Source organism: Oncorhynchus keta, chromosome 22 (assembly GCF_023373465.1).
Source record: "Oncorhynchus keta strain PuntledgeMale-10-30-2019 chromosome 22, Oket_V2, whole genome shotgun sequence".
NCBI classification, from domain to species: Eukaryota; Metazoa; Chordata; class Actinopteri; order Salmoniformes; family Salmonidae; genus Oncorhynchus; species Oncorhynchus keta.
Genome location: NC_068442.1, coordinates 58,240,471 through 58,265,095, shown reverse-complemented (window position 1 = coordinate 58,265,095; position 24,625 = coordinate 58,240,471). Strand labels below are relative to the sequence as shown.

At 42.5% G+C, this 24,625-nt stretch overlaps 1 protein-coding gene across 4 annotated transcripts in view; it reads right to left on the bottom strand.

The window, feature by feature from the left end:
- Positions 1 to 24,625, bottom strand: part of LOC118382419 (cyclin-dependent kinase-like 5) — a 248,731-nt gene that overhangs the window by 29,302 nt on the left and 194,804 nt on the right. The gene's annotated exons all lie outside the window — the stretch shown is intronic.

Here is a 24,625-nt window from a genome sequence, read left to right as displayed (position 1 = left end):
GGCTCAGTCCAAGCTGCACTGTAACATGACAGAGAAGAGGACTCTAATGAAGGAATAGTCCACATTGTAATATACTCTAACTGGACAGATTTGAGGACTCTAATGAAGGAACAGTCCAAGCTGTTATGTAACTGGATAGACTTGAGGACTCTAATGAAGAAACAGTCCAAGCTGTTATGTAACTGGACAGACTTGAGGACTCTAATGAATGAACAGTCCAATCTGTAATGTAACTGGACAGACTTGAGGACTCTAATGAAGGAACAGTCCAAGCTGTTATGTAACTGGACAGACTTGAGGACTCTAATGAAGGAACAGTTCAAGCTGTAATGCAACTGGACAGACTTGAGGACTCTAATGAAGGAACAGTCAAAGCTGTAATGTAACTGGACAGACTTGAGGACTCTAATGAAGGAACAGTCCAAAGTAACTGGACAGTAATAATGAAGGAACAGTCAAGCTGTAATGTAACTGGACAGACTTGAGGACTCTAATGAAGGAACAGTCAAAGCTGTAATGTAACTGGACAGACTTGAGGACTCTAATGAAGGAACAGACTCTAATGAAGGAACAGTCCAAGCTGTAATGTAACTGGACAGACTTGAGGACTCTAATGAAGGAACAGTCAAAGCTGTAATGTACACTAACTGGACTTGAGGACTCTAATGAAGGAACAGTCAAGATGTAATGTAACTGGACAGACTTAGACTCTAATGAAGGAACAGTCCAAGCTGTAATGTAACTGGACAGACTTGAGGACTCTAATGAAGGAACAGTCCAAGCTGTAATGTAACTGGACAGACTTGATGACTCTAATGAAGGAACAGTCCAAGATGTAATGTAACTGGACAGACTTGAGGACTCTAATGAAGGAACAGTCCAAGCTGTTATGTAACTGGACAGACTTGATGACTCTAATGAAGGAACAGTCCAAGATGTAATGTACTCTAACTGGACATACTTGAGGACTCTAATGAAGGAACAGTCCAAGCTGTAATGTAACTGGACAGACTTGAGGACTCTAATGAAGGAACATTCCAAGATGTAATGTACACTAACTGGACAGACTTGAGGACTCTAATGAAGGAACAGTCAAGCTGTAATGTACTCTAACTGGACAGACTTGAGGACTCTAATGAAGGAACAGTCCAAGCTGTAATGTAACTGGACAGACTTGAGGACTCTAATGAAGGAACAGTCCAAGATGTAATGTACTCTAACTGGACAGACTTGAGGACTCTAATGAAGGAACAGTCCAAGCTGTAATGTAACTGGACAGACTTGAGGACTCTAATGAAGGAACAGTCCAAGCTGTAATGTAACTGGACAGACTTGAGGACTCTAATGAAGGAACAGTCAAGCTGTAATGTAACTGGACAGACTTGAGGACTCTAATGAAGGAACAGTCCAAGCTGTAATACACTAACTGGACAGACTTGAGGACTCTAATGAAGGAACCCAACTGTAATGTAACTGGACAGACTTGAGGACTCTAATGAAGGAACAGTCAAGCTGTAATGTAACTGGACAGACTTGAGGACTCTAATGAAGGAACAGTCCAAGCTGTAATTAACTGGACAGACTTGAGGACTCTAATGAAGGAACAGTTCAAGCTGTAATGTACTGGACTAACTGGACAGGACTTGTAACTGGACAGGACTCTAATGAAGGAACAGTCCAAGCTGTAATGTAACTGGACAGACTTGAGGACTCTAATGAAGGAACAGTCCAAGCTGTTATGTAACTGGACAGACTTGAGGACTCTAATGAAGGAACAGTCCAATCTGTAATGTAACTGGACAGACTTGAGGACTCTAATGAAGGAACAGTCCAATCTGTAATGTAACTGGACAGACTTGAGGACTCTAATGAAGGAACAGTCCAAGCTGTTATGTAACTGGACAGACTTGAGGACTCTAATGAAGGAACAGTCCAAGCTGTTATGTAACTGGACAGACTTGAGGACTCTAATGAAGGAACAGTTCAAGCTGTAATGCAACTGGACAGATTTGAGGACTCTAATGAAGGAACAGTCCAAGATGTAATGTAACTGGACAAACTTGAAGACTCTAATGAAGGAACAGTCCAAGCTGTAATGTAACTGGACAGACTTGAGGACTCTAATGAAGGAACAGTCCAAGCTGTAATGTAACTGGACAGACTTGAGGACTCTAATGAAGGAACAGTCCAAGCTGTTATGTAACTGGACAGACTTGAGGACTCTAATGAAGGAACAGTCCAAGCTGTAATGTACACTAACTGGACAGACTTGAGGACTCTAATGAAGGAACAGTCCAAGCTGTAATGTAACTGGACAGACTTGAGGACTCTAATGAAGGAACAGTCAAGCTGTAATGTAACTGGACAGACTTGAGGACTCTAATGAAGGAACAGTCCAAGCTGTAATGTAACTGGACAGACTTGAGGACTCTAATGAAGGAACAGTCAAGCTGTAATGTAACTGGACAGACTTGAGGACTCTAATGAAGGAACAGTCCAAGCTGTATTGTAACTGGACAGACTTGAGGACTCTAATGAAGGAACAGTCCAAGCTGTAATGTAACTGGACAGACTTGATGACTCTAATGAAGGAACAGTCCAAGATGTAATGTAACTGGACAGACTTGAGGACTCTAATGAAGGAACAGTCAAAGCTGTAATGTACACTAACTGGACAGACTTGAGGACTCTAATGAAGGAACAGTCCAAGCTGTAATGTAACTGGACAGACTTGAGGACTCTAATGAAGGAACATTCCAAGCTGTAATGTACACTAACTGGACAGACTTGAGGACTCTAATGAAGGAACAGTCCAAGCTGTAATGTAACTGGACAGACTTGAGGACTCTAATGAAGGAACAGTCCAAGCTGTAATGTAACTAACTGGACAGACTTGAGGACTCTAATGAAGGAACAGTCAAGCTGTAATGTAACTGGACAGACTTGAGGACTCTAATGAAGGAACAGTCCAAGCTGTAATGTAACTGGACAGACTTGAGGACTCTAATGAAGGAACAGTCCAAGCTGTTATGTAACTGGACAGACTTGAGGACTCTAATGAAGGAACAGTTCAAGCTGTAATGCAACTGGACAGACTTGAGGACTCTAATGAAGGAACAGTCCAAGCTGTAATGTAACTGGACAGACTTGAGGACTCTAATGAAGGAACAGTCCAAGCTGTAATGTAACTGGACAGACTTGAGGACTCTAATGAAGGAACAGTCAAAGCTGTAATGTACACTAACTGGACAGACTTGAGGACTCTAATGAAGGAACAGTCCAAGCTGTTATGTAACTGGACAGACTTGAGGACTATAATGAAGGAACAGTCCAAGCTGTAATGTAATGTAACTGGTAACAGACTTGAGGACTCTAATGAAGGAACAGTCAAGCTGTAATGTACACTAACTGGACAGACTTGAGGACTCTAATGAAGGAACAGTCCAAGCTGTAATGTAACTGGACAGACTTGAGGACTCTAATGAAGGAACAGTCCAAGCTGTAATGTAACTGGACAGACTTGAGGACTCTAATGAAGGAACAGTCAAGCTGTAATGTAACTGGACAGACTTGAGGACTCTAATGAAGGAACAGTCCAAGCTGTAATGTAACTGGACAGACTTGAGGACTCTAATGAAGGAACAGTCCAAGCTGTGTAACTGGATGTAGGACTGGACAGTCAATGAGGACTCTAATGAAGGAACAGTCCAAGCTGTAATGTAACTGGACAGACTTGAGGACTCTAATGAAGGAACAGTCCAAGCTGTAATGTACACTAACTGGACAGACTTGAGGACTCTAATGAAGGAACAGTCCAAGCTGTAATGTAACTGGACAGACTTGAGGACTCTAATGAAGGAACAGTCCAAGCTGTAATGTAACTGGACAGACTAACTGGACAGACTTGACAGACTTGAGGACTCTAATGAAGGAACAGTCCAAGCTGTAATGTAACTGGACAGACTTGAGGACTCTAATGAAGGAACAGTCCAAGCTGTAATGTCAACTGGTAACTGGACAGACTTGAGGACTCTAATGAAGGAACAGTCCAAGCTGTAATGTAACTGGACAGACTTGAGGACTCTAATGAAGGAACAGTCCAAGCTGTAATGTACTCTAACTGGACAGACTTGAGGACTCTAATGAAGGAACAGTCCAAGCTCTAATGAATGAACAGTCCAAGCTGTATGTAACTGGACAGACTTGAGGACTCTAATGAAGGAACAGTCCAAGCTGTAATGTAACTGGACAGACTTGAGGACTCTAATGAAGGAACAGTCCAAGCTGTAATGTAACTGGACAGACTTGAGGACTCTAATGAAGGAACAGTCCAAGATGTAATGTACTCTAACTGGACATACTTGAGGACTCTAATGAAGGAACAGTCCAAGCTGTAATGTAACTGGACATACTTGAGGACTCTAATGAAGGAACATTCCAAGCTGTAATGTACACAAACTGGACAGACTTGAGGACTCTAATGAAGGAACAGTCCAAGCTGTAATGTACACTAAATGGACAGACTTGAGGACTCTAATGAAGGAACAGTTCAAGCTGTAATGTAACTGGACAGACTTGAGGACTCTAATGAAGGAACAGTCCAAGCTGTAATGTAACTGGATAGACTTGAGGACTCTAATGAAGGAACAGTCCAAGCTGTAATGTAACTGGACAGACTTGAGGACTCTAATGAAGGAACAGTCCAAGCTGTAATGTAACTGGACAGACTTGAGGACTCTAATGAAGGAACAGTCCAAGCTGTAATGTAACTGGACAGACTTGAGGACTCTAATGAAGGAACAGTCCAAGCTGTAATGTAACTGGACAGACTGAGGACTCTAATGAAGGAACAGTCCAAGCTGTAATGTAACTGGACAGACTTGAGGACTCTAATGAAGGAACAGTCAAGCTGTAATGTAACTGGACAGACTTGAGGACTAATGAAGGAACAGTCCAAGCTGTAATGTAACTGGAGACAGACTCTAATGAAGGAACTCCAAGATGTAATGTAACTGGACAGACTTGAGGACTCTAATGAAGGAACAGTCAAGCTGTAATGTACTCTAACTGGACAGACTTGAGGACTCTAATGAAGGAACAGTCCAAGCTCTAATGAATGAACAGTCAAGCTGTAATGTAACTGGACAGACTTGAGGACTCTAATGAAGGAACAGTCCAAGATGTAATGTAACTGGACAGACTTGAGGACTCTAATGAAGGAACAGTCCAAGCTGTAATGTACTCTAACTGGACAGACTTGAGGACTCTAATGAAGGAACATGAAGGAACAGTCCAAGCTGTAATGTAACTGGACAGACTTGAGGACTCTAATGAAGGAACAGTCCAAGCTGTAATGTAACTGGACAGACTTGAGGACTCTAATGAAGGAACAGTCCAAGCTGTAATGTAACTGGACAGACTTGAGGACTCTAATGAAGGAACAGTCAAAGCTGTAATGTAACTGGACAGACTTGAGGACTCTAATGAAGGAACAGTCAAGATGTAAGGTAACTGGACAGACTTGAGGACTCTAATGAAGGAACAGTCCAAGATGTAATGTAACTGGACAGACTTGAGGACTCTAATGAAGGAACAGTCCAAGCTGTAATGTACTCTAACTGGACAGACTTGAGGACTCTAATGAAGGAACAACTCTAATGAAGAACAGTCCAAGCTGTAATGTAACTGGACAGACTTGAGGACTCTAATGAAGGAACAGTCCAAGCTGTAATGTAACTGGACAGACTTGAGGACTCTAATGAAGGAACAGTCCAAGCTGTAATGTAACTGGACAGACTTGAGGACTCTAATGAAGGAACAGTCCAAGCTGTAATGTAACTGGACAGACTTGAGGACTCTAATGAAGGAACAGTCCAAGCTGTAATGTAACTGGACAGACTTGAGGACTCTAATGAAGGAACAGTCCAAGCTGTAATGTAACTGGACAGACCTGAGGACTCTAATGAAGGAACAGTCCAAGCTGGACAGACTTGAGGACTCTAATGAAGGAACAGTCCAAGCTGTAATGTACACTAACTGGACAGACTTGAGGACTCTAATGAAGGAACAGTCCAAGCTGTAATGTAACTGGACAGACTTGAGGACTCTAATGAAGGAACAGTCCATGATGTAATGTAACTGGACAGACTTGAGGACTCTAATGAAGGAACAGTCAAGCTGCAATGTAATCTAACTGGACAGACTTGAGGACTCTAATGAAGGAACAGTCCAAGCTGTAATGAATGAACAGTCCAAGCTGTAATGTAACTGGACAGACTTGAGGACTCTAATGAAGGAACAGTCCAAGCTGTAATGTAACTGGACAGACTTGAGGACTCTAATGAAGGAACAGTCCAAGCTGCAATGTACTCTAACTGGACAGACTTGAGGACTAATGAAGGAACAGTCCAACTAACTGGACAGACTTGAGGACTCTAATGAAGGAACAGTCCAAGCTGTAATGTAACTGGACAGACTTGAGGACTCTAATGAAGGAACAGTCCAAGCTGTAATGTAACTGGACAGACTTGAGGACTCTAATGAAGGAACAGTCCAAGCTGTAATGTAACTGGACAGACCTGAGGACTCTAATGAAGGAACAGTCCAAGCTGTAATGTAACTGGACAGACTTGAGGACTCTAATGAAGGAACAGTCAAAGCTGTAATGTACACTAACTGGACAGACTTGAGGACTCTAATGAAGGAACAGTCCAAGCTGTAATGTAACTGGACAGACTTGAGGACTCTAATGAAGGAACAGTCCAAGCTGCAATGTACTCTAACTGGACAGACTTGAGGACTCTAATGAAGGAACAGTCCAAGCTCTAATGAATGAACAGTCCAAGCTGTAATGTAACTGGACAGACTTGAGGACTCTAATGAAGGAACAGTCCAAGATGTAATGTAACTGGACAGACTTGAGGACTCTAATGAAGGAACAGTCCAAGCTGTAATGTAACTGGACAGACTTGAGGACTCTAATGAAGGAACAGTCCAAGCTGTAATGTAACTGGACAGACTTGAGGACTTTAATGAAGGAACAGTCCAAGCTGTAATGTAACTGGACAGACTTGAGGACTCTAATGAAGGAACAGTCCAAGCTGTAATGTACACTAACCAGACAGACTTGAGGACTCTAATGAAGGAACAGTCCAAGATGTAATGTAACTGGACAGACTTGAGGACTCTAATGAAGGAACAGTCCAAGATGTAATGTAACTGGACAGACTTGAGGACTCTAATGAAGGAACAGTCCAAGCTGCAATGTACTCTAACTGGACAGACTTGAGGACTCTAATGAAGGAACAGTCCAAGCTGTAATGTAACTGGACAGACTTGAGGACTCTAATGAAGGAACAGTCCAAGCTGTAATGTAACTGGACAGACTTGAGGACTCTAATGAAGGAACAGTCCAAGCTGTAATGTACTCTAACTGGACAGACTTGAGGACTTTAATGAAGGAACAGTCCAAGCTGTAATGTAACTGGACAGACTTGAGGACTCTAATGAAGGAACAGTCCAAGCTGTAATGTAACTGGACAGACTTGAGGACTCTAATGAAGGAACAGTCCAAGATGTAATGTAACTGGACAGACTTGAGGACTCTAATGAAGGAACAGTCCAAGCTGCAATGTACTCTAACTGGACAGACTTGAGGACTCTAATGAAGGAACAGTCCAAGCTCTAATGTAACTGGACAGACTTGAGGACTCTAATGAAGGAACAGTCCAAGCTGTAATGTAACTGGACAGACTTGAGGACTCTAATGAAGGAACAGTCCAAGCTCTAATGTAACTGGACAGACTTGAGGACTCTAATGAAGGAACAGTCCAAGCTGTAATGTAACTGGACAGACTTGAGGACTCAAATGAAGGAACAGTCCAAGCTGTAATGTAACTGGACAGACTTGAGGACTCTAATGAAGGAACAGTCAAAGCTGTAATGTACTAACTAACTGGACAGACTTGAGGACTCTAATGAAGGAACAGTCCAAGCTGTAATGTAACTGGACAGACTTGAGGACTCTAATGAAGGAACAGTCCAAGCAGTCAAGCTGTAATGTAACTGGACAGACTTGAGGACTCTAATGAAGGAACATTCCAAGATGTAATGTACACAAACTGGACAGACTTGAGGACTCTAATGAAGGAACAGTCCAAGCTGTAATGTACTCTAACTGGACAGACTTGAGGACTCTAATGAAGGAACAGTCCAAGCTGTAATGTAACTGGACAGACTTGAGGACTCTAATGAAGGAACAGTCCAAGCTGTAATGTAACTGGACAGACTTGAGGACTCTAATGAAGGAACAGTCCAAGCTGTAATGTAACTGGACAGACTTGAGGACTCTAATGAAGGAACAGTCCAAGCTGTAATGTAACTGGACAGACTTGAGGACTCTAATGAAGGAACAGTCCAAGATGTAATGTAACTGGACAGACTTGAGGACTCTAATGAAGGAACAGTCCAAGCTGCAATGTACTCTAACTGGACAGACTTGAGGACTCTAATGAAGGAACAGTCCAAGATGTAATGTAACTGGACAGACTTGAGGACTCTAATGAAGGAACAGTCCAAGCTGTAATGTAACTGGACAGACTTGAGGACTCTAATGAAGGAACAGTCCAAGCTGTAATGTAACTGGACAGACTTGAGGACTCTAATGAAGGAACAGTCCAAGCTGTAATGTAACTGGACAGACTTGAGGACTCTAATGAAGGAACAGTCCAAGCTGTAATGTAACTGGACAGACTTGAGGACTCTAATGAAGGAACAGTCCAAGCTGTAATGTAACTGGACAGACTTGAGGACTCTAATGAAGGAACAGTCAAAGCTGTAATGTAACTGGACAGACTTGAGGACTCTAATGAAGGAACAGTCCAAGCTGTAATGTAACTGGACAGACTTGAGGACTCTAATGAAGGAACAGTCCAAGCTGTAATGTAACTGGACAGACTGAGGACTCTAATGAAGGAACAGTCCAAGCTGTAATGTAACTGGACAGACTTGAGGACTCTAATGAAGGAACAGTCAAAGCTGTAATGTAACTGGACAGACTTGAGGACTCTAATGAAGGAACAGTCCAAGCTGTAATGTAACTGGACAGACTTGAGGACTCTAATGAAGGAACAGTCCAAGCTGTAATGTAACTGGACAGACTTGAGGACTCTAATGAAGGAACAGTCCAAGATGTAATGTAACTGGACAGACTTGAGGACTCTAATGAAGGAACAGTCCAAGCTGTAATGTAACTGGACAGACTTGAGGACTCTAATGAAGGAACAGTCCAAGTAATGTAATGACTCTAATGAAGGAACAGTCCAAGCTGTAATGTAACTGGACAGACTTGAGGACTCTAATGAAGGAACAGTCCAAGCTGTAATGTAACTGGACAGACTTGAGGACTCTAATGAAGGAACAGTCAAGCTGTAATGTAACTGGACAGACTGGACTCTAATGAAGGAACAGTCCAAGCTGTAATGTAACTGGACAGACTTGAGGACTCTAATGAAGGAACAGTCAAGCTGTAATGTAACTGGACAGACTTAGGACTAATGAAGGAACAGTCCAAGCTGTAATGTAACTGGACAGACTTGAGGACTCTAATGAAGGAACAGTCCAAGCTGTAATGTAACTGGACAGACTTGAGGACTCTAATGAAGGAACAGTCCAAGATGTAATGTAACTGGACAGACTTGAGGACTCTAATGAAGGAACAGTCCAAGCTGCAATGTATCTAACTGGACAGACTTGAGGACTCTAATGAAGGAACAGTCCAAGCTGTAATGTAACTGGACAGACTTGAGGACTCTAATGAAGGAACAGTCCAAGCTGTAATGTAACTGGACAGACTTGAGGACTCTAATGAAGGAACAGTCCAAGCTGTAATGTAACTGGACAGACTTGAGGACTCTAATGAAGGAACAGTCCAAGCTGTAATGTAACTGGACAGACTTGAGGACTCTAATGAAGGAACAGTCCAAGCTGTAATGTAACTGGACAGACTTGAGGACTCTAATGAAGGACCAGAGCTGTAATGTAACTGGACAGACTTGAAGACTCTAATGAAGGAACAGACTTCTCTAATGAAGGAACAGTCAAAGCTGTAATGTACACTAACTGGACAGACTTGAGGACTCTAATGAAGGAACAGTCCAACTAATGTAACTGGACAGACTTGAGGACTCTAATGAAGGAACAGTCCAAGCTGTAATGTAACTGGACAGACTTGAGGACTCTAATGAAGGAACAGTCCAAGCTGTAATGTAACTGGACAGACTTGAGGACTCTAATGAAGGAACAGTCAAAGCTGTAATGTACACTAACTGGACAGACTTGAGGACTCTAATGAAGGAACAGTCCAAGCTCTATTGTAACTGGACAGACTTGAGGACTCTAATGAAGGAACAGTCCAAGCTGTAATGTAACTGGACAGACTTGAGGACTCTAATGAAGGAACAGTCCAAGATGTAATGTAACTGGACAGACTTGAGGACTCTAATGAAGGAACAGTCCAAGCTGTAATGTAACTGGACAGACTTGAGGACTCTAATGAAGGAACAGTCCAAGCTGTAATGTAACTGGACAGACTTGAGGACTCTAATGAAGGAACAGTCCAAGCTGTAATGTAACTGGACAGACTTGAGGACTCTAATGAAGGAACAGTCAAGCTGTAATGTAACTGGACAGACTTGAGGACTCTAATGAAGGAACAGTCCAAGCTGTAATGTAACTGGACAGACTTGAGGACTCTAATGAAGGAACAGTCCAAATGTAATGTAACTGGACAGACTTGAGGACTCTAATGAAGGAACAGTCCAAGCTGCAATGTACTCTAACTGGACAGACTTGAGGACTCTAATGAAGGAACAGTCCAAGCTCTAATGAATGAACAAGCTGTAATGTAACTGGACAGACTTGAGGACTCTAATGAAGGAACAGTCCAAGCTCTAATGTAACTGGACAGACTTGAGGACTAATGGATGTAACTGGACAGACTTGAGGACTCTAATGAAGGAACAGTCAAAGCTGTAATGTACACTAACTGGACAGACTTGAGGACTCTAATGAAGGAACAGTCCAAGCTGTTATGTAACTGGACAGACTTGAGGACTCTAATGAAGGAACAGTTCAAGCTGTAATGCAACTGGACAGACTTGAGGACTCTAATGAAGGAACAGTCAAAGCTGTAATGTAACTGGACAGACTTGAGGACTCTAATGAAGGAACAGTCAAAGCTGTAATGTAAACTAACTGGACAGACTTGAGGACTCTAATGAAGGAACAGTCCAAGCTCTAATGTAACTGGACAGACTTGAGGACTCTAATGAAGGAACAGTCCAAGCTGTAATGTAACTGGACAGACTTGAGGACTCTAGTGAAGGAACAGTCTGTAATGTAACTGGACAGACTTGAGGACTCTAATGAAGGAACAGTCCAAGCTGTAATGTAACTGGACAGACTTGAGGACTCTAATGAAGGAACAGTCCAAGCTCTAATGTAACTGGACAGACTTGAGGACTCTAATGAAGGAACAGTCCAAGCTGTAATGTAACTGGACAGACTTGAGGACTCTAATGAAGGAACAGTCCAAGATGTAATGTAACTGGACAGACTTGAGGACTCTAATGAAGGAACAGTCCAAGCTGCAATGTACTCTAACTGGACAGACTTGAGGACTCTAATGAAGGAACAGTCCAAGCTCTAATGAATGAACAGTCCAAGCTGTAATGTAACTGGACAAACTTGAGGACTCTAATGAAGGAACAGTCCAAGCTGTAATGTAACTGACAGACAGACTTGAAGGACAGTCAATGTAATGTAACTGGACAGTGAGGACTCTAATGAAGGAACAGTCAAAGCTGTAATGTAACTGGACAGACTTGAGGACTCTAATGAAGGAACAGTCAAGCTGTAATGTAACTGGACAGACTTGAGGACTCTAATGAAGGAACAGTCCAAGATGTAATGTAACTGGACAGACTTGAGGACTCTAATGAAGGAACAGTCCAAGCTGTAATGTAACTGGACAGACTTGAGGACTCTAATGAAGGAACAGTCCAAGCTGGACAGACTTGAGGACTCTAATGAATGAACAGTCCAAGCTGTAATGTAACTGGACAGACTTGAGGACTCTAATGAAGGAACAGTCCAAGCTGTAATGTAACTGGACAGACTTGAGGACTCTAATGAAGGAACAGTCCAAGCTGTAATGTAACTGGACAGACTTAACTCTAATGGACAGTCCAAGCTAATGTAACTGGACAGACTGAGGACTCTAATGAAGGAACAGTCCAAGCTGTAATGTAACTGGACAGACTTGAGGACTCTAATGAAGGAACACAAGCTGTAATGTAACTGGACAGACTTGAGGACTCTAATGAAGGAACAGTCCAAGCTGCAATGTACTCTAACTGGACAGACTTGAGGACTCTAATGAAGGAACAGTCCAAGCTCTAATGAATGACTCTAATGAAGGAACAGTCCAAGCTGTAATGTAACTGGACAGACTTGAGGACTCTAATGAAGGAACAGTCCAAGATGTAATGTAACTGGACAGACTTGAGGACTCTAATGAAGGAACAGTCCAAGCTGCAATGTACTTTAACTGGACAGACTTGAGGACTCTAATGAAGGAACAGTCCAAGCTCTAATGTAACTGGACAGACTTGAGGACTCTAATGAAGGAACAGTCCAAGCTGTAATGTAACTGGACAGACTTGAGGACTCTAATGAAGGAACAGTCCAAGCTGTAATGTAACTGGACAGACTTGAGGACTCTAATGAAGGAACAGTCCAAGCTGTAATGTAACTGGACAGACCTGAGGACTCAAATGAAGGAACAGTCCAAGCTGTAATGTAACTGGACAGACTTGAGGACTCTAATGAAGGAACAGTCAAAGCTGTAATGTACACTAACTGGACAGACTTGAGGACTCTAATGAAGGAACAGTCCAAGCTGTAATGTAACTGGACAGACTTGAGGACTCTAATGAAGGAACAGTCCAAGCTGCAATGTACTCTAACTGGACAGACTTGAGGACTCTAATGAAGGAACAGTCCAAGCTCTAATGAATGAACAGTCCAAGCTGTAATGTAACTGGACAGACTTGAGGACTCTAATGAAGGAACAGTCCAAGCTGTAATGTAACTGGACAGACTTGAGGACTCTAATGAAGGAACAGTCCAAGCTGTAATGTAACTGGACAGACTTGAGGACTCTAATGAAGGAACAGTCCAAGCTGTAATGTAACTGGACAGACTTGAGGACTCTAATGAAGGAACAGTCCAAGCTGTAATGTAACTGGACAGACTTGAGGACTCTAATGAAGGAACAGTCCAAGCTGTAATGTAACTGGACAGACTTGAGGACTCTAATGAAGGAACAGTCCAAGATGTAATGTAACTGGACAGACTTGAGGACTCTAATGAAGGAACAGTCCAAGCTGTAATGTAACTGGACAGACTTGAGGACTCTAATGAAGGAACAGTCCAAGCTGTAATGTACACTAACTGGACAGACTTGAGGACTCTAATGAAGGAACAGTCCAAGCTGTAATGTAACTGGACAGACTTGAGGACTCTAATGAAGGAACAGTCCAAGCTGTAATGTAACTGGACAGACTTGAGGACTCTAATGAAGGAACAGTCCAAGCTGTAATGTACTCTAACTGGACAGACTTGAGGACTTTAATGAAGGAACAGTCCAAGCTGTAATGTAACTGGACAGACTTGAGGACTCTAATGAAGGAACAGTCCAAGCTGTAATGTAACTGACAGACTTGAGGACTCTAATGAAGGAACAGTCAAGATGTAATGTAACTGGACAGACTTGAGGACTCTAATGAAGGAACAGTCCAAGCTGCAATGTACTCTAACTGGACAGACTTGAGGACTCTAATGAAGGAACAGTCCAAGCTCTAATGTAACTGGACAGACTTGAGGACTCTAATGAAGGAACAGTCCAAGCTGTAATGTAACTGGACAGACTTGAGGACTCTAATGAAGGAACAGTCCAAGCTCTAATGTAACTGGACAGACTTGAGGACTCTAATGAAGGAACAGTCCAAGCTGTAATGTAACTGGACAGAACTGAGGACTCAAATGAAGGAACAGTCCAAGCTGTAATGTAACTGGACAGACTTGAGGACTCTAATGAAGGAACAGTCAAAGCTGTAATGTACACTAACTGGACAGACTTGAGGACTCTAATGAAGGAACAGTCCAAGCTGTAATGTAACTGGACAGACTTGAGGACTCTAATGAAGGAACAGTCCAAGATGTAATGTAACTGGACAGACTTGAGGACTCTAATGAAGGAACAGTCCAAGCTGTAATGTAACTGGACAGACTTGAGGACTCTAATGAAGGAACAGTCCAAGCTGTAATGTAACTGGACAGACTTGAGGACTCTAATGAAGGAACAGTCCAAGCTGTAATGTACTCTAACTGGACAGACTTGAGGACTCTAATGAAGGAACAGTCCAAGCTGTAATGTAACTGGACAGACTTGAGGACTATAATGAAGGAACAGTACAAGCTGTAATGTACTCTAACTGGACAGACTTGAGGACTCTAATGAAGGAACAGTCCAAGCTGTAATGTAACTGGACAGACTTGAGGACTCTAATGAAGGAACATTCCAAGCTGTAATGTACACTAACTGGACAGACTTGAGGACTCTAATGAAGGAACAGTCCAAGCTGTAATGTACACTAACTGGACAGACTTGAGGACTCTAATGAAGGAACAGTTCAAGCTGTAATGTACTCTAACTGGACAGACTTGAGGACTCTAATGAAGGAACAGTCCAAGCTGTAATGTAACTGGATAGACTTGAGGACTCTAATGAAGGAACAGTCCAAGCTGTAATGTAACTGGACAGACTTGAGGACTCTAATGAAGGAACAGTCCAAGCTGTTATGTAACTGGACAGACTTGAGGACTCTAATGAAGGAACAGTCCAAGCTGTAATGTAACTGGACAGACTTGAGGACTCTAATGAAGGAACAGTCAAAGCTGTAATGTAACTGGACAGACTTGAGGACTCTAATGAAGGAACAGTCAAAGCTGTAATGTACACTAACTGGACAGACTTGAGGACTCTAATGAAGGAACAGTCAAGCTGTAATGTAACTGGACAGACTTGAGGACTCTAATGAAGGAACAGTCCAAGCTGTAATGTAACTGGACAGACTTGAGGACTCTAATGAAGGAACAGTCCAAGCTGTAATGTAACTGGACAGACTTGAGGACTCTAATGAAGGAACAGTCCAAGCTGTAATGTAACTGGACAGACTTGAGGACTCTAATGAAGGAACAGTCAAGCTGTAATGTAACTGGACAGACTTGAGGACTCTAATGAAGGAACAGTCCAAGCTCTATTGTAACTGGACAGACTTGAGGACTCTAATGAAGGAACAGTCCAAGCTGTAATGTAACTGGACAGACTTGAGGACTCTAATGAAGGAACAGTCCAAGATGTAATGTAACTGGACAGACTTGAGGACTCTAATGAAGGAACAGTCCAAGCTGTAATGTAACTGGACAGACTTGAGGACTCTAATGAAGGAACAGTCCAAGCTGTAATGTAACTGGACAGACTTGAGGACTCTAATGAAGGAACAGTCCAAGCTGTAATGTAACTGGACAGACTTGAGGACTCTAATGAAGGAACAGTCCAAGCTGTAATGTAACTGGACAGACTTGAGGACTCTAATGAAGGAACAGTCCAAGCTGTAATGTAACTGGACAGACTTGAGGACTCTAATGAAGGAACAGTCAAGATGTAATGTAACTGGACAGACTTGAGGACTCTAATGAAGGAACAGTCCAAGCTGTAATGTAACTGGACAGACTTGAGGACTCTAATGAAGGAACAGTCCAAGCTCTAATGTAACTGGAACAGACTGTAATGTAACTGGACAGACTTGAGGACTCTAATGAAGGAACAGTCCAAGCTGTAATGTAACTGGACAGACTTGAGGACTCTAATGAAGGAACAGTCCAAGCTGTAATGTAACTGGACAGACTTGAGGACTCTAATGAAGGAACAGTCCAAGCTGTAATGTAATGTAACTGGACAGACTTGAGGACTCTAATGAAGGAACAGTCCAAGCTGTAATGTAACTGGACAGACTTGAGGACTCTAATGAAGGAACAGTCCAAGCTGTAATGTAACTGGACAGACTTGAGGACTCTAATGAAGGAACAGTCCAAGCTGTAATGTAACTGGACAGACTCTAATGAAGGAACAGTCAAAGCTGTAATGTACACTAACTGGACAGACTTGAGGACTCTAATGAAGGAACAGTCCAAGCTCTAATGTAACTGGACAGACTTGAGGACTCTAATGAAGGAACAGTCCAAGCTGTAATGTAACTGGACAGACTTGAGGACTCTAATGAAGGAACAGTCCAAGCTGTAATGTAACTGGACAGACTTGAGGACTCTAATGAAGGAACAGTCCAAGCTGTAATGTAACTGGACAGACTTGAGGACTCTAATGAAGGAACAGTCCAAGCTCTAATGTAACTGGACAGACTTGAGGACTCTAATGAAGGAACAGTCCAAGCTGTAATGTAACTGGACAGACTTGAGGACTCTAATGAAGGAACAGTCCAAGATGTAATGTAACTGGACAGACTTGAGGACTCTAATGAAGGAACAGTCCAAGCTGCAATGTACTCTAACTGGACAGACTTGAGGACTCTAATGAAGGAACAGTCCAAGCTCTAATGAATGAACAGTCCAAGCTGTAATGTAACTGGACAAACTTGAGGACTCTAATGAAGGAACAGTCCAAGCTCTAATGTAACTGGACAGACTTGAGGACTCTAATGAAGGACCAGTCCAAGCTGTAATGTAACTGGACAGACTTGAAGACTCGAATGAAGGAACAGTCAAAGCTGTAATGTACACTAACTGGACAGACTTGAGGACTCTAATGAAGGAACAGTCCAAGATGTAAGGTAACTGGACAGACTTGAGGACTCTAATGAAGGAACAGTCCAAGATGTAATGTAACTGGACAGACTTGAGGACTCTAATGAAGGAACAGTCCAAGCTGCAATGTACTCTAACTGGACAGACTTGAGGACTCTAATGAAGGAACAGTCCAAGCTCTAATGAATGAACAGTCCAAGCTGTAATGTAACTGGACAGACTTGAAGACTCTAATGAAGGAACAGTCCAAGATGTAATGTAACTGGACAGACTTGAGGACTCTAATGAAGGAACAGTCCAAGCTAACTGGACAGACTTGACTCTAATGAAGGAACAGTCCAAGCTGTAATGTAACTGGACAGACTTGAGGACTCTAATGAAGGAACAGTCCAAGCTCTAATGTAACTGGACAGACTTGAGGACTCTAATGAAGGAACAGTTCAAGCTGTAATGCAACTGGACAGACTTGAGGACTCTAATGAAGGAACAGTCAAAGCTGTAATGTAACTGGACAGACTTGAGGACTCTAATGAAGGAACAGTCAAAGCTGTAATGTACACTAACTGGACAGACTTGAGGACTCTAATGAAGGAACAGTCCAAGCTGTAATGTAACTGGACAGACTTGAGGACTCTAATGAAGGAACAGTCCAAGCTGTAATGTAACTGGACAGACTTGAGGACTCTAGTGAAGGAACAGTCAAAGCTGTAATGTACACTAACTGGACAGACTTGAGGACTCTAATGAAGGAACTCAAGCTCTAATGAATGAACAGTCCAAGCTGTAATGTAACTGGACAGACTTGAGGACTCTAATGAAGGAACAGTCCAAGATGTAATGTAACTGGACAGACTTGAGGACTCTAATGAAGGAACAGTCCAAGCTGTAATGTAACTGGACAGACTTGAGGACTCTAATGAAGGAACAGTCCAAGCTGTAATGTAACTGGACAGACTTGAGGACTCTAATGAAGGAACAGTCCAAGCTGTAATGTACTCTAACTGGACAGACTTGAGGACTCTAATGAAGGAACAGTCCAAGCTGTAATGTAACTGGACAGACTTGAGGACTCTAATGAAGGAACAGTCCAAGCTGTAATGTACACTAACCGGACAGACTTGAGGACTCTAATGAAGGAACAGTCCAAGATGTAATGTAACTGGACAGACTTGAGGACTCTAATGAAGGAACAGTCCAAGATGTAATGTAACTGGACAGACTTGAGGACTCTAATGAAGGAACAGTCCAAGCTGCAATGTACTCTAACTGGACAGACTTGAGGACTCTAATGAAGGAACAGTCCAAGCTCTAATGTAACTGGACAGACTTGAGGACTCTAATGAAGGAACAGTCCAAGCTGTAATGTAACTGGACAGACTTGAGGACTCTAATGAAGGAACAGTCCAAGATGTAATGTAACTGGACAGACTTGAGGACTCTAATGAAGGAACAGTCCAAGCTGCAATGTACTCTAACTGGACAGACTTGAGGACTCTAATGAAGGAACAGTCCAAGCTCTAATGAATGAACAGTCCAAGCTGTAATGTAACTGGACAGACTTGAGGACTCTAATGAAGGAACAGTCCAAGATGTAATGTAACTGGACAGACTTGAGGACTCTAATGAAGGAACAGTCCAAGCTGTAATGTAACTGGACAGACTTGAGGACTCTAATGAAGGAACAGTCCAAGCTGTAATGTAACTGGACAGACTTGAGGACTCTAATGAAGGAACAGTCCAAGCTGTAATGTAACTGGACAGACTTGAGGACTCTAATGAAGGAACAGTCCAAGCTGTAATGTAACTGGACAGACTTGAGGACTCTAATGAAGGAACAGTCCATGATGTAATGTAACTGGACAGACTTGAGGACTCTAATGAAGGAACAGTCCAAGCTGCAATGTACTCTAACTGGACAGACTTGAGGACTCTAATGAAGGAACAGTCCAAGCTCTAATGAATGAACAGTCCAAGCTGTAATGTAACTGGACAGACTTGAGGACTCTAATGAAGGAACAGTCCAAGATGTAATGTAACTGGACAGACTTGAGGACTCTAATGAAGGAACAGTCCAAGCTGCAATGTACTCTAACTGGACAGACTTGAGGACTCTAATGAAGGAACAGTCCAAGCTCTAATGTAACTGGACAGACTTGAGGACTCTAATGAAGGAACAGTCCAAGCTGTAATGTAACTGGACAGACTTGAGGACTCTAATGAAGGAACAGTCCAAGCTCTAATGTAACTGGACAGACTTGAGGACTCTAATGAAGGAACAGTCCAAGCTGTAATGTAACTGGACAGACCTGAGGACTCAAATGAAGGAACAGTCCAAGCTGTAATGTAACTGGACAGACTTGAGGACTCTAATGAAGGAACAGTCAAAGCTGTAATGTACACTAACTGGACAGACTTGAGGACTCTAATGAAGGAACAGTCCAAGCTGTAATGTAACTGGACAGACTTGAGGACTCTAATGAAGGAACAGTCCAAGCTGCAATGTACTCTAACTGGACAGACTTGAGGACTCTAATGAAGGAACAGTCCAAGCTCTAATGAATGAACAGTCCAAGCTGTAATGTAACTGGACAGACTTGAGGACTCTAATGAAGGAACAGTCCAAGATGTAATGTAACTGGACAGACTTGAGGACTCTAATGAAGGAACAGTCCAAGCTGCAATGTACTCTAACTGGACAGACTTGAGGACTCTAATGAAGGAACAGTCCAAGCTCTAATGTAACTGGACAGACTTGAGGACTCTAATGAAGGAACAGTCCAAGCTGTAATGTAACTGGACAGACTTGAGGACTCTAATGAAGGAACAGTCCAAGCTCTAATGTAACTGGACAGACTTGAGGACTCTAATGAAGGAACAGTCCAAGCTGTAATGTAACTGGACAGACCTGAGGACTCAAATGAAGGAACAGTCCAAGCTGTAATGTAACTGGACAGACTTGAGGACTCTAATGAAGGAACAGTCAAAGCTGTAATGTACACTAACTGGACAGACTTGAGGACTCTAATGAAGGAACAGTCCAAGCTGTAATGTAACTGGACAGACTTGAGGACTCTAATGAAGGAACAGTCCAAGCTGCAATGTACTCTAACTGGACAGACTTGAGGACTCTAATGAAGGAACAGTCCAAGCTCTAATGAATGAACAGTCCAAGCTGTAATGTAACTGGACAGACTTGAGGACTCTAATGAAGGAACAGTCCAAGATGTAATGTAACTGGACAGACTTGAGGACTCTAATGAAGGAACAGTCCAAGCTGTAATGTAACTGGACAGACTTGAGGACTCTAATGAAGGAACAGTCCAAGCTGTAATGTAACTGGACAGACTTGAGGACTCTAATGAAGGAACAGTCCAAGCTGTAATGTAACTGGACAGACTTGAGGACTCTAATGAAGGAACAGTCCAAGCTCTAATGTAACTGGACAGACTTGAGGACTCTAATGAAGGAACAGTCCAAGCTGTAATGTAACTGGACAGACCTGAGGACTCAAATGAAGGAACAGTCCAAGCTGTAATGTAACTGGACAGACTTGAGGACTCTAATGAAGGAACAGTCAAAGCTGTAATGTACACTAACTGGACAGACTTGAGGACTCTAATGAAGGAACAGTCCAAGCTGTAATGTAACTGGACAGACTTGAGGACTCTAATGAAGGAACAGTCCAAGATGTAATGTAACTGGACAGACTTGAGGACTCTAATGAAGGAACAGTCCAAGCTGCAATGTACTCTAACTGGACAGACTTGAGGACTCTAATGAAGGAACAGTCCAAGCTCTAATGAATGAACAGTCCAAGCTGTAATGTAACTGGACAGACTTGAGGACTCTAATGAAGGAACAGTCCAAGATGTAATGTAACTGGACAGACTTGAGGACTCTAATGAAGGAACAGTCCAAGCTGTAATGTAACTGGACAGACTTGAGGACTCTAATGAAGGAACAGTCCAAGCTGTAATGTAACTGGACAGACTTGAGGACTCTAATGAAGGAACAGTCCAAGCTCTAATGTAACTGGACAGACTTGAGGACTCTAATGAAGGAACAGTCCAAGCTGCAATGTACTCTAACTGGACAGACTTGAGGACTCTAATGAAGGAACAGGAACAGTCCAAGCTGTAATGTAACTGGACAGACTTGAGGACTCTAATGAAGGAACAGTCCAAGATGTAATGTAACTGGACAGACTTGAGGACTCTAATGAAGGAACAGTCCAAGCTGCAATGTACTCTAACTGGACAGACTTGAGGACTCTAATGAAGGAACAGTCCAAGCTCTAATGTAACTGGACAGACTTGAGGACTCTAATGAAGGAACAGTCCAAGCTGTAATGTAACTGGACAGACTTGAGGACTCTAATGAAGGAACAGTCCAAAGCTAATGTAACTGGACAGACTTGAGGACTCTAATGAAGGAACAGTCCAAGCTGTAATGTAACTGGACAGACCTGAGGACTCAAATGAAGGAACAGTCCAAGCTGTAATGTAACTGGACAGACTTGAGGACTCTAATGAAGGAACAGTCAAAGCTGTAATGCTAACTGGACAGATGAGGACTCTAATGAAGGAACAGTCCAAGCTGTAATGTAACTGGACAGACTTGAGGACTCTAATGAAGGAACAGTCCAAGCTGTAATGTAACTGGACAGACTTGAGGACTCTAATGAAGGAACAGTCCAAGCTGTAATGTACTCTAACTGGACAGACTTGAGGACTCTAATGAAGGAACAGTCCAAGCTCTAATGAATGAACAGTCCAAGCTGTAATGTAACTGGACAGACTTGAGGACTCTAATGAAGGAACAGTCCAAGCTGTAATGTAACTGGACAGACTTGAGGACTCTAATGAAGGAACAGTCCAAGCTGTAATGTAACTGGACAGACTTGAGGACTCTAATGAAGGAACAGTCCAAGCTGTAATGTAACTGGACAGACTTGAGGACTCTAATGAAGGAACAGTCCAAGCTGTAATGTACTCTAACTGGACATACTTGAGGACTCTAATGAAGGAACAGTCCAAGCTGTAATGTAACTGGACAGACTTGAGGACTCTAATGAAGGAACATTCCAAGCTGTAATGTACACAAACTGGACAGACTTGAGGACTCTAATGAAGGAACAGTCCAAGATGTAATGTACACTAACTGGACAGACTTGAGGACTCTAATGAAGGAACAGTCCAAGCTGTAATGTAACTGGACAGACTTGAGGACTCTAATGAAGGAACAGTCCAAGCTGCAATGTACTCTAACTGGACAGACTTGAGGACTCTAATGAAGGAACAGTCCAAGCTCTAATGTAACTGGACAGACTTGAGGACTCTAATGAAGGAACAGTCCAAGCTGTAATGTAACTGGACAGACTTGAGGACTCTAATGAAGGAACAGTCCAAGATGTAATGTAACTGGACAGACTTGAGGACTCTAATGAAGGAACAGTCCAAGCTGCAATGTACTCTAACTGGACAGACTTGAGGACTCTAATGAAGGAACAGTCCAAGCTCTAATGTAACTGGACAGACTTGAGGACTCTAATGAAGGAACAGTCCAAGCTGTAATGTAACTGGACAGACTTGAGGACTCTAATGAAGGAACAGTCCAAGCTGTAATGTAACTGGACAGACTTGAGGACTCTAATGAAGGAACAGTCCAAGCTGTAATGTAACTGGACAGAACTGAGGACTCAAATGAAGGAACAGTCCAAGCTGTAATGTAACTGGACAGACTTGAGGACTCTAATGAAGGAACAGTCAAAGCTGTAATGTACACTAACTGGACAGACTTGAGGACTCTAATGAAGGAACAGTCCAAGCTGTAATGTAACTGGACAGACTTGAGGACTCTAATGAAGGAACAGTCCAAGATGTAATGTAACTGGACAGACTTGAGGACTCTAATGAAGGAACAGTCCAAGCTGTAATGTAACTGGACAGACTTGAGGACTCTAATGAAGGAACAGTCCAAGCTGTAATGTAACTGGACAGACTTGAGGACTCTAATGAAGGAACAGTCCAAGCTGTAATGTACTCTAACTGGACAGACTTGAGGACTTTAATGAAGGAACAGTCCAAGCTGTAATGTAACTGGACAGACTTGAGGACTCTAATGAAGGAACAGTCCAAGCTGTAATGTACACTGGACAGACTTGAGGACTCTAATGAAGGAACAGTCCAAGCTGTAATGTAACTGGACAGACTTGAGGACTCTAATGAAGGAACAGTCCAAGCTGTAATGTAACTGGACAGACTTGAGGACTCTAATGAAGGAACAGTAACTGGTAACTGGACAGACTTGAGGACTCTAATGAAGGAACAGTCCAAGCTGTAATGTAACTGGACAGACTTGAGGACTCTAATGAAGGAACAGTCCAAGCTGTAATGTAACTGGACAGACTTGAGGACTCTAATGAAGGAACAGTCAAAGCTGTAATGTACACTAACTGGACAGACTTGAGGACTCTAATGAAGGAACAGTCCAAGCTGTAATGTAACTGGACAGACTTGAGGACTCTAATGAAGGAACAGTCCAAGATGTAATGTAACTGGACAGACTTGAGGACTCTAATGAAGGAACAGTCCAAGCTGTAATGTAACTGGACAGACTTGAGGACTCTAATGAAGGAACAGTCCAAGCTGTAATGTAACTGGACAGACTTGAGGACTCTAATGAAGGAACAGTCCAAGCTGTAATGTACTCTAACTGGACAGACTTGAGGACTTTAATGAAGGAACAGTCCAAGCTGTAATGTAACTGGACAGACTTGAGGACTCTAATGAAGGAACAGTCCAAGCTGTAATGTACACTAACCGGACAGACTTGAGGACTCTAATGAAGGAACAGTCCAAGATGTAATGTAACTGGACAGACTTGAGGACTCTAATGAAGGAACAGTCCAAGCTGTAATGTAACTGGACAGACTTGAGGACTCTAATGAAGGAACAGTCCAAGCTGTAATGTAACTGGACAGACTTGAGGACTCTAATGAAGGAACAGTCCAAGCTGTAATGTAACTGGACAGACTTGAGGACTCTAATGAAGGAACAGTCCAAGCTGTAATGTAACTGGACAGACTTGAGGACTCTAATGAAGGAACAGTCCAAGCTGTAATGTAACTGGACAGACTTGAAGACTCGAATGAAGGAACAGTCAAAGCTGTAATGTACACTAACTGGACAGACTTGAGGACTCTAATGAAGGAACAGTCCAAGCTCTAATGTAACTGGACAGACTTGAGGACTCTAATGAAGGAACAGTCCAAGCTGTAATGTAACTGGACAGACCTGAGGACTCTAATGAAGGAACAGTCCAAGCTGTAATGTAACTGGACAGACTTGAGGACTCTAATGAAGGAACAGTCCAAGCTGTAATGTAACTGGACAGACTTGAGGACTCTAATGAAGGAACAGTCCAAGCTGTAATGTAACTGGACAGACTTGAGGACTCTAATGAAGGAACAGTCCAAGATGTAATGTAACTGGACAGACTTGAGGACTCTAATGAAGGAACAGTCCAAGCTGTAATGTAACTGGACAGACTTGAGGACTCTAATGAAGGACCAGTCCAAGCTGTAATGTAACTGGACAGACTTGAAGACTCGAATGAAGGAACAGTCAAAGCTGTAATGTACACTAACTGGACAGACTTGAGGACTCTAATGAAGGAACAG